At 43.6% G+C, this 17,382-nt stretch overlaps 1 protein-coding gene and 1 pseudogene across 1 annotated transcript in view; both read left to right on the top strand.

Moving 5' to 3' along the window:
- The window catches only part of LOC123456274 (zinc finger protein 585A-like), a 545,778-nt gene that overhangs the window by 425,062 nt on the left and 103,334 nt on the right, over nt 1–17,382 (top strand). The gene's annotated exons all lie outside the window — the stretch shown is intronic.
- LOC123456280 lies at nt 100–732 on the top strand (annotated as a pseudogene).

Raw genomic sequence — 17,382 nt, 5'->3', positions numbered from 1 at the left:
ATTCTTCGAAAAAAAAAAAAAATTCTTCGGCTAGGTGGCGCCAACAGGGTTTGAAGGAGAGGGCTTGGCTGGGTAGTCCCATGGTTCTGGCCGGGCACCATGGCCTCTCGGGCCGGCCTGCGAGTGGCTGGCACGGAAGGCAGCGACTTTCATCCCCGGGAGCGTGTCGCCATGCAGTACCAGAGGAGTGTTACTCTCAAGTATGAAATCAAGAAGCTGATCTGCGTGCATCTGGTCATATGGCTGCTGCTGGTTGCCAAGATGAGCATAGGATACCTGAGGCTCTTGTCACACGATCAGGTGGCCATGCCTTATCAGTGGGAATATCCCTATTTGCTGAGCATTGTGCCATCTCTCTTGGGCCTGCTCTCTTTCCCCTGCAACAACATTAGCTACCTGGTGCTCTCTAGGATCAGCATGGGACTCTTTTCCATTGCTCCCCTCATTTATGGCAGCACAAGGATGTTTCTGCTGCACAGCAACTTTGCCGCCGTGGCAAGACCTACCGCTTCTTATTTGGTTTTTCTGCTGTCTCTGTCATGTACCTAGTATTGGTACTGGCAGTCCAAGTGCATGCCTGGCAGCTGTACTACAGCAAGAAACTACTAGACTCTTGGTTCACCAGCACACAGGAGAAGAAGCGTAAATGAAGCCTGCCTGATGGACTCCACTGAGGGCTGAAACCTGGGCCTTCCACTAAGAAGAGTGAAGGGTAGAGAAGCTGTTCTGAAATCTCTTGTTGACTTGGGCAGCTGTGGTGTTTGTACCAGATGCACACTAGGTTCATATTTTGGCCTAGAGTTTTCCTGTTGCCATCTGCTGAGGTAATGAAGCTATATTTAGTTTATTCCTAACTGGTTAGAAGGGGTTGACCAACAGCTATGAAACAGATTGCATCTAGTTGAAGTTAAAGCCCTTCAGGGTTTTTGTTTAAAATCGAGCCTTATCCTTGCCTCGCATGGTCATTTCCCCCTCTTCCATTCATCACCCCTTTACAACCAAGACTGACAGAACGAAGGAGTAAATCAAATCTACTTAATTCTGTGGGTCACAGGGCAGGAAGTATTTGGGAAGCCGCTCCCCCTGCAGGTTGTGTTCTCTACTGCGAACCATTTCTTTTATTTTTTTTTATTTATTTGAGAGTGGCAGAGAGAGAAAGAGGCAAATAGAGAAAGAGAGAGAGAATGGGCGCGCCAGGGCCTCCAGCCACTGCAAACGAACTCCAGACGCGTGCGCCCCCTTGTGCATCTGGCTAACGTGGGACCTGGGGAACCGAGCCTCAAACCGGGGTCCTTAGGCTTCACAGGCAAGCACTTAACCGCTAGGCCATCTCTCCAGCCCTGCGAAACATTTTATTAAAGAGAATTTCAATAAAATTAATACTGTCTTGTCAAAAAAAAGAATCTTCGGGAAATGTTTCCCTTTTAAGCATAAGGGCCTGAGTTTGAGCCCCAGAACCCATGTGAAAATGCCAATTGTGGTGGTGCAGGCTTTTAATCCTAGCACCAGAGGCAGAAGCAGTTGGGTCTCTGGGGATGAATGCCCAGCCAGTCTCTCCTATTTGGTGAGTTCCAGGCTACTGACAGAGTCTATCTCAAAAAAACATGTAGATGTATGCCTGAGAATAACATGCAAATGTGTCTTTTATCCCCTACCCCTGTGTGCACATGTGCCTGCATACTTCCACATACATACACCTGCACACACATGAACATGCGAATCCACATCCACACACATATCACATTTTTAATTTTTTAAATATTTTATTTACTTATTTGCAAGTAGAAAGAGAGATAGAGAAGAGACAGGGAAATAGAAGATGCATGCCAGGGCCTCCATTACTATAAAGGAACTCCACAACATGTGCCTCTTTGTACATCTGGCTTTACATGGATACTGGGGATGGGGGAAAAAACTCAGATCATTAATTAGGCTTTTCAGACAACCACCTTCACCAGTACACCATCTGTCCAGCCCACATATTCACATTCTTAACAAGAAAAGCATCCTTGGGTGAGAGGAGCATCTGTTGGGAGAAAAATCTGGTAAAAGGAGGTTTAAGGTAAGTAGGGGACCCAGGAAGGCAGCAAGAGTAGCTGTGGAGGGGTAGATCTTGCATAAAAAAGAGCCCCAAAATTACACTGAGAACAGTCTGAGAACGTAACAGCTGAACAGGACCAATTCCAGCTGAGCAGAGCGTGGCAGGAGTGGTGGCTGGCAAGAAACCCCCAGGGTGCCAAGGTTAGAAATGAGCCCATTCTGGGCCTCCGAGAAAAGTGGCCTGGATTGGGGTGAAATGACTGGGCCTGCAGCAGGAACCCAGCCCTGCCTGCCAGACACTCTGCAGACTTCTTGCCTGGGTTGAGAAATGTCCTGACTAATTAGCAAGGCTTTGATATGGGTATCAGGAGGATGGGTGTTGTCAGCAGCCTCATGATGCAGAAGGTGGAGCCAGCTCTGGTGTCTTCTCAATGTTCAGTCTGTCTCAGAACCAGGAGTTTAAATAGGTTCAGAGACAGTGGACACTGCAAGCCTTAAAATTGGCCAGCCAGGCCAAATGAGCCAATGGGTGCAATAGTGGCAAGTCTGTCATGGTGGAAACCAGCTGCCCTCCAATTGGACTGGAGGCCCGCTCCATGGGAGGGAATACATCCCTGATACTGAAAATTTAAAACAGGGTTAGCCATGAGCCCTAGGGGTGTAACATCTGCTGATGTCTGGAAAATGTAAATACTATGTTTATCAAACTGCCCAGCAAGCACTTCTCTTAATATTCATACCCTTATATTAATGCTACTCTCACTTTGGGTAGAGAATCTTCTCTTTTCAGATGGGCGTGACCTTAGGACGACTCAGAAGGTATCACAGTGCTGGAAAGAAGTACTGGAGTACTGACTAACATCTCGATAACACCTTCCAAGGCTCAGGGTCTAATGCGGAAGAGGTGGTGGAAAAAATGTAAGAGCCAAAAGAAGGGTAGGACACCTTACAACGTGCTCCCTCCAGACAAAAAAGGGCCTGGATATTCATGACCTCATAGTGCCTGAAACTACCTGCACAAGACCATCATAAGAGAAGGAAAAGATCATGACATCAAAATAAGAGAGAGACTGATTGAGATGGGGAGGGGATATGATGGAGAATGGAGTTTCAAAGGGAAAGTGGGGGGAAGGAGGGTATTACCATGGAATATTTTTTATAATCATGAAAACTGTTAATAAAAATTGAGAAAAAAATTTAAAAGTAAATAAATAAATAACTAGGTTGAGAGGAACTTTGAGGGGACTAATAGAACTCATGAAAATTATTCAAGGAGGACTGGAGAGATGGTTCATCAGTTAAGGAACTTGATTGCAAACCCTGATCGCCTGGGTTTGATTCCCCAGTTTCCATATAAAGCCAGGTGCACACAGTAATGTATGCATCTGGAGTTTGTTCCCAGTAGCCAGAGGACCTGGTGCACCCTGGCATGCTCATTTTCTCACTCCTTTGCAAATAAATGTACAAAAGTATTTTAAAAAGAAAATCATTCAGTGCAACCTCTGCACAAGCTGGCAGCATTCTCTGTGCCCGCCATGGTGTGCCACCGAGCCTGCAGATGTGACTTGCTGCCTCCTTTATATACACCTCAGTGTATGTTTGTCATGTGACCTCAAGCAAGGCCCTCCCTCTCTTGGCGTCAGCTTCCCTCTCTGGGTTTGTGTGGTCACGAAATGAGGGGCTGAGTGTGGAGCTTCCTGCATGCTGAATTACATTCACCTGAGAGTGCGCCTTAGATCTGGGGATTGGAGAAGCCTGAACAGAGGTTCTTTGGGCAGCAGATGTCAGGAGAACACCCTTGGGGAGGAGTGTGTGACCATCTGGACTGGGTAGATCATTGCTGCTCAGGGACATTGGCTCTGTCAGGCTTTCACCATCAGGGACCAGAATCCAGATGGTTTCATTGACAAGGAGGAGCTAAAGGGCACCTTTGCTTGCACTTGCTGGATGATGTAGTAACTGGGGAAACTTGGATTGGGGGGGGGAGTAGTTGTTGCTATGTGCAGACCACCAATCAGGAAGAGGTGACTGGGGCCATACCAAAGTAGGGGCATTGACTGATGGGCTTGCGAGTTAAGTGTTCCCCTGGGCCCATTATACATGTGCCCCTCTTCCCTCCTCCAGGTGGCATTAATGTCAAAATGAACAGCTGGGGCTGGAGAGATGGCTTAGCAGTTAAGTGCTTGCCTGTGAAACCTAAGAACCCTGGTTCGAGGCTCCATTCCCCGGGACCCACGTTAGCCAGATGCACAAGGGGGTGCATGCATCTGGAGTTCGGTTGCAGTGTCTGGAGGCCCTGGTGCGCCATTCTCTCTATATATGCCACTTTCTCTCTGTGTCTGTCGCTCTCAAATAGATAAGTAAAAGTAAACAAAAAAAATTTTTTTAAAAGAATAGTTGGGGGCTGGAGAGAGGGCTTAGCGGTTAAACGCTTGCCTGTGAAGCCTAAGGACCCAGGTTCGAGGCTCGGTTCCCCAGGTCCCACGTTAGCCAGATGCACAAGGGGGCGCACGTGTCTGGAGCTCGTTTGCAGAGGCTGGAAGCCCTGGCGCGCCCATTCTCTCTCCCTCTATCTGTCCTTCTCTCTGTGTCTGTAACTCTCAAATAAATAAATAAATAATAATAATAATAAAAAAAGAATAGTTGGATGCCACAGTGAAGGAGGGCCCAAGGCCCATTAACCATGTTTATGGAGAAACTTAAGGGTAAGGCTCAGGAAGCTGGGAAAGGCTAGGAATAGGGAGCAGACAGGTCTCTCTTGGCCCTGATGTTTGCAGTTGAGACCATGGTGTGCCCTCCCAGACACAAGCATCTGGATGCACACACCATCCGAGGCCCTGTCTCACATCCACTTGGGATCATTTCCCACAATCAAGACAGTAACTTCCACAACTTTTCTATTACTATTCTGGACCCCTTCTTTGAGCTAGGGCCTCAATCTAGCCCACGCTGACCTGGAATTAAATATATTGTCTTGGGCTGGCTCAAGCTCACATATTCTCTTACCACAGACTCCCAAGTGCTGGGATTAAAGGTGTGTGCCATCAGTCTCAGCTACTGGTGGTGAGTGACAGGCAGAGAGAACTGCTATGGGGTAAAGGGGTTATGAAAACAACTGTGGATGACTGAGCACATGGCCGGACAGGTTACTCAACTTGTCCAATTCTTTATAGTCACCACAGTCCAACTTAAAGGATCAGAGACCTGTATTCACCACTAAGGAGTCAGAACACGCTCAGAGAGGTCATGATACTTTCAGGTGCCCTGGGAAAAGATATCTGGAAAGGAGCCACTACACTCTCCTGGGAATCAGAATCCGGTCTGTGACTAGAGAATGGGGCCATCTCTCTTCCCTTTCTCTCCTAACTCTGGGACATCTTCTCTATAGTCATCTCAAAGTTTGAGGCTTCTATAATTGAAAGAAAGGGTCAGACTGGGCTGTGGCTGTATGGGGCGATAGGCAGTGTGGTCACCCTCCCCTCAAGCTGTCCCTTACTGGCCCCAGAGATCAAGTTCTGGCCTTCCACACACTGTAGGATCATCTTGGGTGGGTTTCTTTTTATACCTTAACAATTCTGTAGTGCTTATTTAAAATCTCCCAGAAAGGAGCTAGGGCATGGCTCAGCAACTAAATACTTCTCTAGAATCCCCCAGTGGTGGGCTGGGAATGTGTTCGGAGGCAGAGCACTTGCCTTGAATCCTCCACTGAGGGGTTTGGGCGTGGTTCAGTGGTAAAGCCCAGGAACCCTCCCCCCAACTCCATGAATGCTTCCCTCACACCTGTAAGGTCTGCCTACCTCATACAGATTCTCCGACCACAGGATCCTTAGTGCCCCAGTCATCCTCACATACTGGGGACCATCAGTTACGAACACATTCGCCTTCCTATTAAGAATCCTGTGCACTGAGTGAAGACCCAGCCTTGTGGAACTTGTGATTTTCAAGCTGCTGCCTATTTGTTCCATGGTGACAGACAAATGCTCAACCCTGACATCAGTTTCACATTCTATACAGCAAACCAAGCTCCATTTCCCACTAATCTTATAAGTTTCATGTTCCAGAGGGCAGAATGGTGGACTGTGAAGCAGCCCTGGCCTCTCCAAAGCAATTCCTTACTCTTGGCATGCTGCAGTTCACCACATTAGCCAGCAGGTGGCAACATGTCCCCATTTCCAGGAGAAGAAAACTGAGCGGAATGGTGGGAACTGGCTTATCAAGTTACCACTGAGAGAAAGTGACTGGGAATAAACTCAAGGCCCAAGCCATGCCAGGCAAGTGCTCTATCTCTCGAAATTATACAACTAGTTTCGGTTTATTTGACACAGAGTTTTACTAAATGCCCAAGTTGGCCTTGAAATATTTCTGTTCACCAAATTGATCTGAAACTTGCGGTCCTTCCTCCTGCCTTACTTCCTAGATGGCTGCGTTTGCAGGCCTGCACCTCCACTCCCGCTTTAGCAGTGAAAGTGACCCCACCCCAGTTTGCCTTAACAGGGCACTAACAGAAGACATTCACACACAGAGGGAAAGAGGCCTTTTAAGCGCAGCTGCTTCTAGTATCTTCCATCCAGTGTTAGCCATTTGTGTCGGTGAGGGCTCAACCAGCAAAAGTACCTTCTCAAACCAGGGATCCACACAGATTTTCATTGCCTAACAGGCTAGAGAGCAAGAGACACACAGAAAAATAGTAGGAATAAAACAGGTCAGGTAGCTAGCTGGAGGCTGGTGGCTCCTATGTCTATGTTTTGGTACTCGGAAGGCAGAGGTCAGAGGATCACTGCTAGCTTCAGGCAGGCCTGGGCTGTGAGTTCCAAATCAATATTGGTTATGTACTGAGCACTACCTGAAAAAAAGAGAATGAAAACAGGGAAAGGATGGAGGGACACATTTTCAGAGACAAGGAAACACCAAGAGAATCCGAGATTATACATCTCCTGGGAAGTCTTCCTTCCTCTACCCATGGACCTCTGCCAGCTGGACCTGTTCTCCTGTACCCAGGCCCTCCCAGGTGTGGGAGTGAAAACAGTCATCCTCACCCTGAACCCAAGTGCCCAGCCTTGAGTTCCAGTTCTGTCCTCCTGAGTTGTCTCACTGAGTCTCATGGTCTCCACACCTGCCTCCAATGCTCTTTCCCTCTGTGAATGTCTGACTTCACAGGACCTGCCTTGGACTCTGAGGGCTCTAGTGGTGGGACAAACATATTCAGCACTGTACCACAGCCTGGCCAGATCAAAGTGAGTCCCAGGGTAATATGTGTACACAGGGACTTGGCTGAGAGAAGATGTGTCTAAATAAAGCCACCCAGTATGAAAATGCAAGGTATCTGGATACCAATCCATGTCTTATTGACTCTAGAGTCACAAAGAGTTCATCCTGTGAAAAAAGCAGTTGTGAGAGACCTAAACCCACTAGGCAAAGATGTACCAATGACTGCAGAGACCAAAGGAAGTGCCGCTCGTATGTGATCACAAGCCTGGAGTTCCACAGTCAGACAGTCACAGAGATCCAGACACAGAGAAATCAGTCATTGATGGGACAAATACAGATACGAAATCAGGGACTCAGGAAGAAATCCAAAGGTGGAGTGGTACTAAGAGCCTTGGTGCTGAATCCCTGTGGACTGGCTAGCACAGAGACAGAAAATCCAGACTACATAAGAGACATACCCAGCAGAGGTCAGGAGTGCAAGGCTGTTCATCAGCTGAGCTGATAAGTTCTCCCAACTCAGTAAGGAGTAGGGCTGTAAACTTCCTGAACCTCAGGCTTCCCATGGCCAATGCCCAGCAGGATCCATGCATGTGTTCCGGTGGCCCAATGCAAGAGGCCCAACCAGTCCCCAGCCCTGACACCTTCCTGTACCCAGACAGCCAAGGACTCCCACATGGAGACAGCTGCATGCCAGTGGTCAGCAGACCCCACTATGGGCCTGGACACATACTGGTGAAGACATGGGGTAACACCTTCTGTTCCTTGACTCAAAAGCCACACATTCTCCAGGAAAGAGTACACAGAATTCTACTGCCTGGTCTGGGGTCCCTAGGATAACTAGGTTCTCAGAGCAGTCTGGCCAGGCCCCCTCAGTCAGAGGAAGGTGACCACAATGACCAAAAGGAGACTAAGGCACGGGGAATCTAGAATGGATGATGGGGAGCCACCACTCCCATGGCAATCTGCAGCTCAAAGATTCCCTGCCCTGAGTCACAATAGCACACTAAGTATTTCTAGTTTAAGAAACACTGAGAAAGGAGGATACTGACTATCCCTTCATCAATGAACAGCAAGCTTAAATAAACATCTACAGAGGTCTCAAGTCTTTCACAAAAGCTTAAGTGAACTGACAGACACCTACATACTGAGTAACTGAGAAATCAACCACACACGAGTCAGAAATGTGCTAAGACACTCAGGCATGTACTCAACTTTAGGCCATGTGACATATATGTATTCTGAAAATAATTCTAAAGCCCTAACATCCCTCTGAGGGGAAGACAAGATTACATGTGGCACTGAACCTCTACCATTCATGTGTATCCATGACTATATTGAGCACAAAACAAATCTGTGCTTGTCTATGCTCATGCAAATATTTTCACCTGACCAAGGATGAAATGGGTGGAAAAGCAAAGTTCCGTTTGATTCCTAAGAGGGAATCTCTAACATAGTTTGCTAGCACATGTTGCTATTACTTGAAGTTTTATCTAGTTTGCACCAGGAAGTTAATAAAAGAAGACTCAGCAAGCCTCTAGGAGACTGGCTCTGATCACGAGGCTTACTGAGCCCACACACCTGCTCACCACAGTGACAGCTCCAGGTCCACCAGTTCCACCTATGCCGCGGACTGACTCTCGGGGAGATCAGGACCGAGGGAGAACAAGGGCGAAGGCTCAAGGAGAACTCGGGATTCGGCGAGGAAATGACAGACAGACACACTCTAGGTAGAATATGCTGCTGCAATTTACTGAAGGTTTCATGAAGGTTTTATACAGATTGAACAGGGGAACTTAGCAAGCCAACAAGTGATCTCAGAAATCATTAACCTAAACAATCTTAAGTATTGTTCTATTGTAAGCATACATGCAATGTTGATCAGGCAGGAACTGTACCCATTATTTAAGAAGGACGCCTTGCTTCATTGACCACAGCTTTACATGAATAGAAGCTTGGGGTAAGGGATGTAAGGTGAACAATAGGTTATTTATTTTTTATAAACCGAGCAGAGAGCCATCTCTTTCCACTTATTAGATTATTTATATAATCCTCATATTCATTATAAAAGTGTTTCTATCCAAAAGACCACCAATATTTTAAGGCTGGTTTAATGTTTTCCAGGAATTCTTTTCTTTTTTGTCTAGAGTATAAGCACCAAGGCTTACGTGTCCTTGCTAAGCATTTCATAAATAGAAGAGAATGCCATAGCCTCCTTATTCCTTTATAATTCATTCATCTATTACCGAATTCATCATATCCTCCCTCATAGGGGAGTGGATCTAGGTAGTTCCCAGCTCTGGGAGTCTACTATCAGCCCTTGACCAAGTACTGAACATACCCCCCCAGGAAGTTTCCTGATGGGAATGCCTAAGTTTTACAACTCCTTATCTGTAGAACTGTCATACTTCTAATGAACATTACCGATTAACATTCCTACTTTCACTTTCTCAGGATCAGTATTGTTCTAAAACATCATAAGCTGTTTCTACTCTATACCATCTAAAAACTGTTCTAGAGTTAATTTTTTATTCCTAGTAGAGTTATACATTTCCTCCATTGCCCTAATCATAGGAGGGGCACATTTAATACTCAAATTGTTTTTTGTACTCTGATTGCGTGCAAGATTAATAGTAAGTGTAGCGTAGAAACTAGCTGTTCTTTGACAAACAACTAGAAGGAAGCAGGAGAGAAACAGAGCGCAGAAAACAGCTCATTGGCGCCAGCAATTAGGTCGTCGTGACTTCATGGGCAGCAGGAACCTTTACAGTAACTGACTGCCAAGGGGTCACCGGGGGCATCCCTCCGAAGAGTGTTGGCCCTCTGTCCTCAGCTCTCATCCACTACAGAAGCATCTCTGCTTGCTACACAGGCGAGGTCGCCGTGGACGTACCACACCTACATCCAGTTTCCCCATGAATTGGGTGTTTCAGCTTTAACACATTCCATTTGAGGGAATACATGCTAAACTATAGAGCTGGGGGAACAAAGGGATTTGCAGATGACAATATCCCTGGAGTCTTCACATACAAATGGTCTTAATAGGCTTTTAACCACATCCATTGTCTAAAATCACCCTTCCCCCACAAAAAAACCAGACTATCTGTTTATTCCCCAAATACTTACAAGTTCTGTTCCAATGGCTATTTTAATTAACTTAAAAAAAATTTTGTGTTTATTTTTATTTATTTATTTGAGAGTGACAGACAGAGAAAGAGACAGATAGAGAGAATGGGCGCACCACCTCCCAGATGCGTGCACCCCCTTGTGCATCTGGCTAACATGGGTCCTGGGGAATTGAATCTCAAACTGGGGTCCTTAGGCTTCACAGGCAAGCGCTTAACTGCTAAGCCATCTCTTCAGCCTGCCAATGGCTATTTAACAGGTTGGATCGCCACAAATTTACACCAGGGTCTGAAAGCACAAAATGATGGCCCCACCCCAGTCTTCTCATGAGGACATGGGTATGGCCAAAGATGACTACTGCCCTTAATGAGAATGTCAATTTTGTACTGGGGAGATAGTTCAAAGGATGAAGGCACTTGCTTGTGAAGTCTACCAGCTCAACTTCTGTTATACAGCACACATGTAAAGCTGGGTACAAAGTGGCTGATGCATCTCTGATCCCAATATGCCTACAACAACAAGGTGGAGCTTGTAGAATCTGAACATCTTGGGCCAGATAACCCGACATTCCTTTGCAGTGGCAAGTGAACCTGATCTTTTCTCAAAGGAAGAGTTGCACAGACATTTCATTGCAAAGTGTTTCTCTCACCTCCACATGTGCACAGTGGCATGCGTGCATGCTTTACACACACACACACAAACACACCCACACACCAATATTTTTTAAGATTTTCAAGTTGTGAGTGAACATCATTCCATTTAATATATGTATCACATTGTGCAGGTAGCTCCCAGAAGTTGATAGCTGTAGAATTACAGCTCTTTTCAGGCTCAATTTGGAAGGATAGTAGTGAAGGGTATGGTGGTAGTTGTCCCTCCTCTTGGATCGCCATGTGTCCTTTCCCATCACAGGTACTTGAGCTCCGTGTGCAGCCCTCTTTGGGGATCTTTTCCCTGGACGTTGGTCTCCACAGGTTGTGTAGCGATGGCCTGGAGCATGAGCAGGAAGAAACCTGACTCTGTTGATGTCCGTGATGAGAGAAGCTGTGGTGCCTGGGATAAATCTTGTTCTTCCTACTGTTACATTAGCAACTGTGAGGCCAGGACTGCCTCCAGTAACCCCCCACCATGCTTACATGATTTAGGTAAAGCCAGATCTTTGACAAAAGAATTTCGCAGGTCCTGTAAGATGTCAAGTTAGCAAATTTTTTACACTGAAGAAAAATAGTATGGCTTTAAATTTTCAGCTACAACATTTAAGACAGATGCCATTAGGTGTCTAATATGTATTTATGTGTATATGTGTTTGTTTGTGTGTTTTCCTTGCATTGCTCAAAGGATGTAATTTACATGAAAAGTTAATGATTGAACACATGATAAAAACATATTTAAAAATACATGAGTTGGTTTACATATACTCTTGCTTCAAAAGGAATAAGTGAATTTGATCTGAGCTAGAAAATAGTGGGCATGGCAAAGAAACATGCACTTGGATTGCTTCCAAAAATGTCTTCTGATATGGATGTGATAACTTGAACTTTTATAATTACAGAACAACAAAGTAATTCCAGGCATTTACTAAGCACATTGGTAATTATCTCATCGTGGGTAAAATACCACAGAGCCAGGAAAAGTATAGTGTAATTCCCACATATTATCTGATGACTTTTTGAGCCTTGTGGTAGTGGAGGTTGGTGGTCTTGTCCGTTAATACATTCACAAGCTTTTGCCTGATTGGGGACTTCTGTCTCACATGTGCAACATCCTATTTTTTATCTCTACAATCCCAACAGAAAAATAATATAAACTATTTAACATGTATGTGCCTTTTTCTGGGATGCCGATACACTCTTTTCATAAAATTTTTCCTTTTGCTAATGGAATTTTCAGGTGACATTATGAACATATTTCTTTGAGTACTTACAGGCATTTTAGTATGGTTACATAATTCTTCTTTAAACATTCTAGTTCTGGGGAGTCATTAGGAAAACATTCATTAATTCCTTTGACTGCTTTATCAGTTTTTGAGGCTCCCAGCTAGATTCTAAAGTGACTTTTTCCTTGTAATAACCATTCATTCTCCCTAAATTTTTAGCAGCCACTCCTAACACTGGGTCACAATATTTTGCTTCAGGTTTCTAAATGCATGGGAAGCAGGGTCTCAAATCCAGAACCCTGAGCACCTCCATTTAGGTTTAGCATCATGTTCCCAATCCACAGCTCTACAAGTATTTCTTTATGATGAGCTATTAGTTCTACATGATAGATTTCAATCAGGAAGGGTCTTGCCAGGTTTCTTCTTGGTGTTGGAACAAAGGATTTTTTTTTAATTTTTTATTTAGTTATTTGAGAGCGATAGACACAGAGAGAAAGACAGATAGAGAATATCATGATTAATCAGGCAGTACCAAAGGCTGCACAAGTCAGACCATTACGATAATATGATAATTATTTTTGTCTTTCCTGTCCATTGCCTAGGATAAGTCAGTGCCACTACTTGCCTCTTGTTATACCAGGATCTTTTCCTTGTGCTTCTTTTTGTTTTCTACAAGGTAGGTCTCACTTAAGCCCAGGCTGACCTGGAACTCACTCTGTACTCCCAGGCTGGCTTCAAACTCATGTCTATTATCCTAACTTTGCCTACTGAGTGCTGGAAGTAAAAGTATGTGCACCATGCCTGGCTTACTCCAGGATTTTACTACCAGTGCACACAAGTCACCTAATACAGCAACAGTGGCTCCCTGCATAAGATGTGAGCTGCACAGAAGAACAACCTTCGGGTATGCTGGTAAAACTCTGGGAAACATGGTTCACAGACAAGGGCAATATCTTCTGGAACCTCTCATTTTGTGGGCTTAGGATTTAAGTGACTTAAAAATATTTCAGTATTTCAATGACTGGATCTTATAATCTATTCATCAATACTACACTGAAGGATCTCAAGTAGATCCAGATCACACACAGTAGGCCATCTTTTGAGGCACACTTCAGCTAACTATTCCAATACAATCTGGATAATCATTTTAACTGTGTGAGCTGCACTATTAAACCTAGAATCTAGAGTTCCAGGTAGGATGGTGGCAAAGGAGCCACAACGAACCAGCCTAGGATGGGTCTTAAGCAAAACCCTACAAAATACACTCTTCTTCTGAAAGTGCAGGAGTCTGGGTTATTCTTAGACACAGTGGAGAAGCTGTAGAGAAAAATATCCACCAAAAAGGAGGAAAATGGCCATATCCGCGTGATCGGCGTGCCTGCCTGGCACCACCCCCACCAGGAGCGCTAAGTGGCGGGAGCAGCAGAAACCAACAAGGGGATTTTTCTATTTCATCAGCCTCCTTGCAAAGTTAAGAAACCAGAAGTAAACACAGCTAAGATCAACCAAAGAGCTATTGAAAGGGATACAGGAGGAACTGCATGAGCAGCTGCAGAAGTCTGAATTCCCCATGCCCCACCATCACAACCAGGAACCTCCGGCATTCAGCAGCCAGTGGCAGCACAGCCGCCGCAGCTGACCAGAGGCCCGCTGCACAGCACAGCGCGGAGGGGACGAGGGGCACTCAGCATGCGTGAGGCCAGACGCCATCCCAAAGTAACAAGACTGACTGGCAAAAAAAAGAAAAGTAAAAAAGGTACTACAGGCCTGCATTGGAAGAGGAAGAGGTAATCTCTCTTTCCTTGTCAGGGCAGATTATGGGGTGTATATTCTTGGTTGGCTTTACCATTCACAAGTAACCTGTATTTGAGGGTTGAATACTGTTGCCTTTGATGCTTTCATATTTACAAGGCATTTGTCTTTTGCTTCTGTCATTATTGGGGCAGGGTCTGATCCAGATCCAAGTTGACCTGGAACCCAACTGAAAACAGAAATCTCTACCTCCCAGCTGGCAAGATTAAGGGCATAGAACAACACACACCTTAGGGAATATGGTTTATAAGACTGTTTGTTTTAATACCCACAATTGCATACTTTGTGCTGGTTTTTTATTCATTGTGTATGTTGCTCTGTTGAAGTTTAGAACCTGCCAGTAAACTGTTCTACCCAGCCCACTAGATACTTCCTTAGTGAGCAAACCCAGCACCTAGGATTACTTCTGCGTCTGGACTGGGGTACAAGAGCTACAGCTGGCACCTTGAACTCATATTCTGAGGATATATAAAGGTGGACTGCCACCTCTGGGAAAACTGAAGATAAGGACAAAAACCAAGCACCAAATCGATTCAGGATGCAAAAGTCGCTACATTATAATACAAGAAACTCAAACAACCAAGACACTATAGTTCCATCAAAAATTATAAATCCATCAGAAATGATCACCAATGAGACTGTTTTAGATGAAATGCCTGACAAAGATTGCAAGAAAATGATGATATCCATGCTCAAAGAAATCAGAGGAGAAATGTGGAGAATCAAAGAAGAAAACAAACAAATTAAAGAAGAAAACAAACTTCTGGAAGAGTTGGTTTTTGAAAGGATAAACAAGACTGATAAACCCTTAACAAATTTAGCCAGAAGAGAGAAGAGACAAAAATTAGTAAGATTAGAGATTTTTAAAAAGGTATCTTTACAACAGATACCAAAGAAATTCAGAAAATTTTAAGGATATACTTTAAGAATACATATGCCCCTGAGTTTGAAAATCTGAAAAAAAAAAAAAAAATAGATGATTTCCTTGATTCATATGACCTGCCAAAATGTAATCAAGGTGAGATAAACTGCTTAATTAGACCTATAAAAATTACGGAGACCCAAGCAGTTATAAAAAGTCTCCCAACTAAAAAAGTCCAGACCCAGATGGATTCACTGGTAAATTTTACCAGACATTCGTGGAAGAACTAACACCAGTACTTCTCAAACTTTTCCATAAAATAGAAAAAGGAGGAATTCTACTGAATTCCTTCTGTGAAGCCAGTATCACCCTCATACCAAAACCAAAGACAAAACCAAAAAAAAAAAAAAAAAAGAAAGAAAAGAAAATTACAGACAAATGTCCCTCACGAACATAGATGTAAAAATTCTGAAGAAAATATCGTCAAACAGAATACAAGAATATATCAAAGAGATTTTTCACCCCAAACAAGTTGGCTTTATCCCAAGGATGCAGGGATGGTTCAGCATACACAAATCGGAGGACAACAATTATGTGATCATCTCAATAGATACAGAAGAAGCATTGAACAAAATCCAAAATCCTTTCATGGTAAAAGTATTACAGAAACTGGGAATAGAAGGAACATGTCTAAATATAATAAAAAGCTATTTATGACAAACCTACAGCCAACATAATACTAAATGGAGAAAAACTTGAAGCTTTTCCACTAAATTCAGGAACAAAACAAGAGTGGCCACTGCCCCACTTTTACTTAACATAGTACTGGAAGTCATGACTATAGCTATAAGGCAAGAGACATTCATAAAAAGTACGCAAATTGGAAAGGAAGAGATCAAATTATCACTATTTGCAGATGCTATGACTCTATACATAAAGGACCCTAAAGACTCTACCAGCAAACTATTAGAGCTGATTAACACTTTTAGCAACGTAGCAGGATACAAAATAAATACACAGAAATCAGTAGCCTTCCTATATACTAACAACATACATACAGAGGATGATGCTAGGGAATCTCTCCCATTCACAAGTACCTTGGAATAAACTTAACCAAGGAAGTAAAAGACCTCTACAATGAGAACTTTAAAACACTCAAGGGAGAAATTACAGAAGATACAAGGAAATGGAAAGACATCCCATGTTCCTGGATTAGAAGAATCAACATTGTGAAAAGTCAATCTTACCAAAAGCAATCTACATATGTAATGCAATCCCCATTAAAATTCCAATGGCATTCTTCACAGGAATATAAAAAGCAATCCTAAACTTCATTTGGAAGCACAAAAAAACCTCGAATAGCCAAAACAATTTTGAGCATACCCAATTTCAAGCCATATAACAAAGCTAAGCCATAATAACAAAAACAGCATGGTATTGGCACAAAGACAGACATGTAGATCAATGGAACAGAACAGAGCACCCAGATGTTAATCCAGGCAACTACAGTCATCTGATTTTTTACAAAAATGCCAAAAATATTCATTGGAGAAAAGACAGCCTCTTCAACAAGTAGAGGTGGGAAAACTGGCTATCTATATGTAGAAAGATGAAAACAGATCCTTGCTTTCTCCATGCACAAGAATCAAATCCAAGTGGATCAGCGACCCTAATATCAGACCTGAAACACTGAAATTGCTAGAGGAAAAAGTAGGGGACACCCTTCAACATACTGACATAGGTAATGACTATCTGAATATAACCCCAATTGCTCAGGAAATAAAACTCTTACTCAACTACTAGGATCTCATGAAATTACAAAGCTTTTGTACAACAAAAGACACTGTGAATTGAGCAAAGAAACAACCTACAGAATGGGAGAAAATCTTTGCCAGCTACACAGAGGATTAATATCCGGAATGTACAAAGAACTCAAAAAAAGGAAAAATAAGAAGTCAAAAAATCCAATTAAAAAACGGGCTACTGGACTAAATAGAAGTTCTCATCAGAAGAAATACAGATGGCATATAACCTAAAAAAGTGTTCTACATCCTTGGCCATCAGGGAATTGCAAATTAAGGCTACCTTGAGATTCCATCTCTCTCCTGTCAGAATGGCTTCCATCATAAAAACAAATGACAATAAACGTTGCTGAGAATGTTGTAAAAAGGGGAACCGTATACTTTTGATGGGAATATAATCTAGTACAGCCACTGTGCAAATCAGTGTGGAGCTAAAAATAGATTTACCATATGATCCAGCTATAGCACTCCAAGGCATATATCCTAATGACTCTTCTCACTACCTTAGAGATACTTGCACAACCATGTTTATTGCTGCTCTATTCTCAGTAGCTAGGAAATTGAACCAGCCTAGATGTCCATCCACAAATGAATAGATAATAAAGATGTAGTACTTTCATACAATGCAGTTCTATTCAGGGGTCAAGAAAAATAAAATT

Source organism: Jaculus jaculus, chromosome 20 (assembly GCF_020740685.1).
Source record: "Jaculus jaculus isolate mJacJac1 chromosome 20, mJacJac1.mat.Y.cur, whole genome shotgun sequence".
Classification (NCBI taxonomy): Eukaryota; Metazoa; Chordata; class Mammalia; order Rodentia; family Dipodidae; genus Jaculus; species Jaculus jaculus.
Note: the sequence above shows the minus strand (reverse complement) of the source record. Positions and strands in the feature narration are given on the sequence as shown.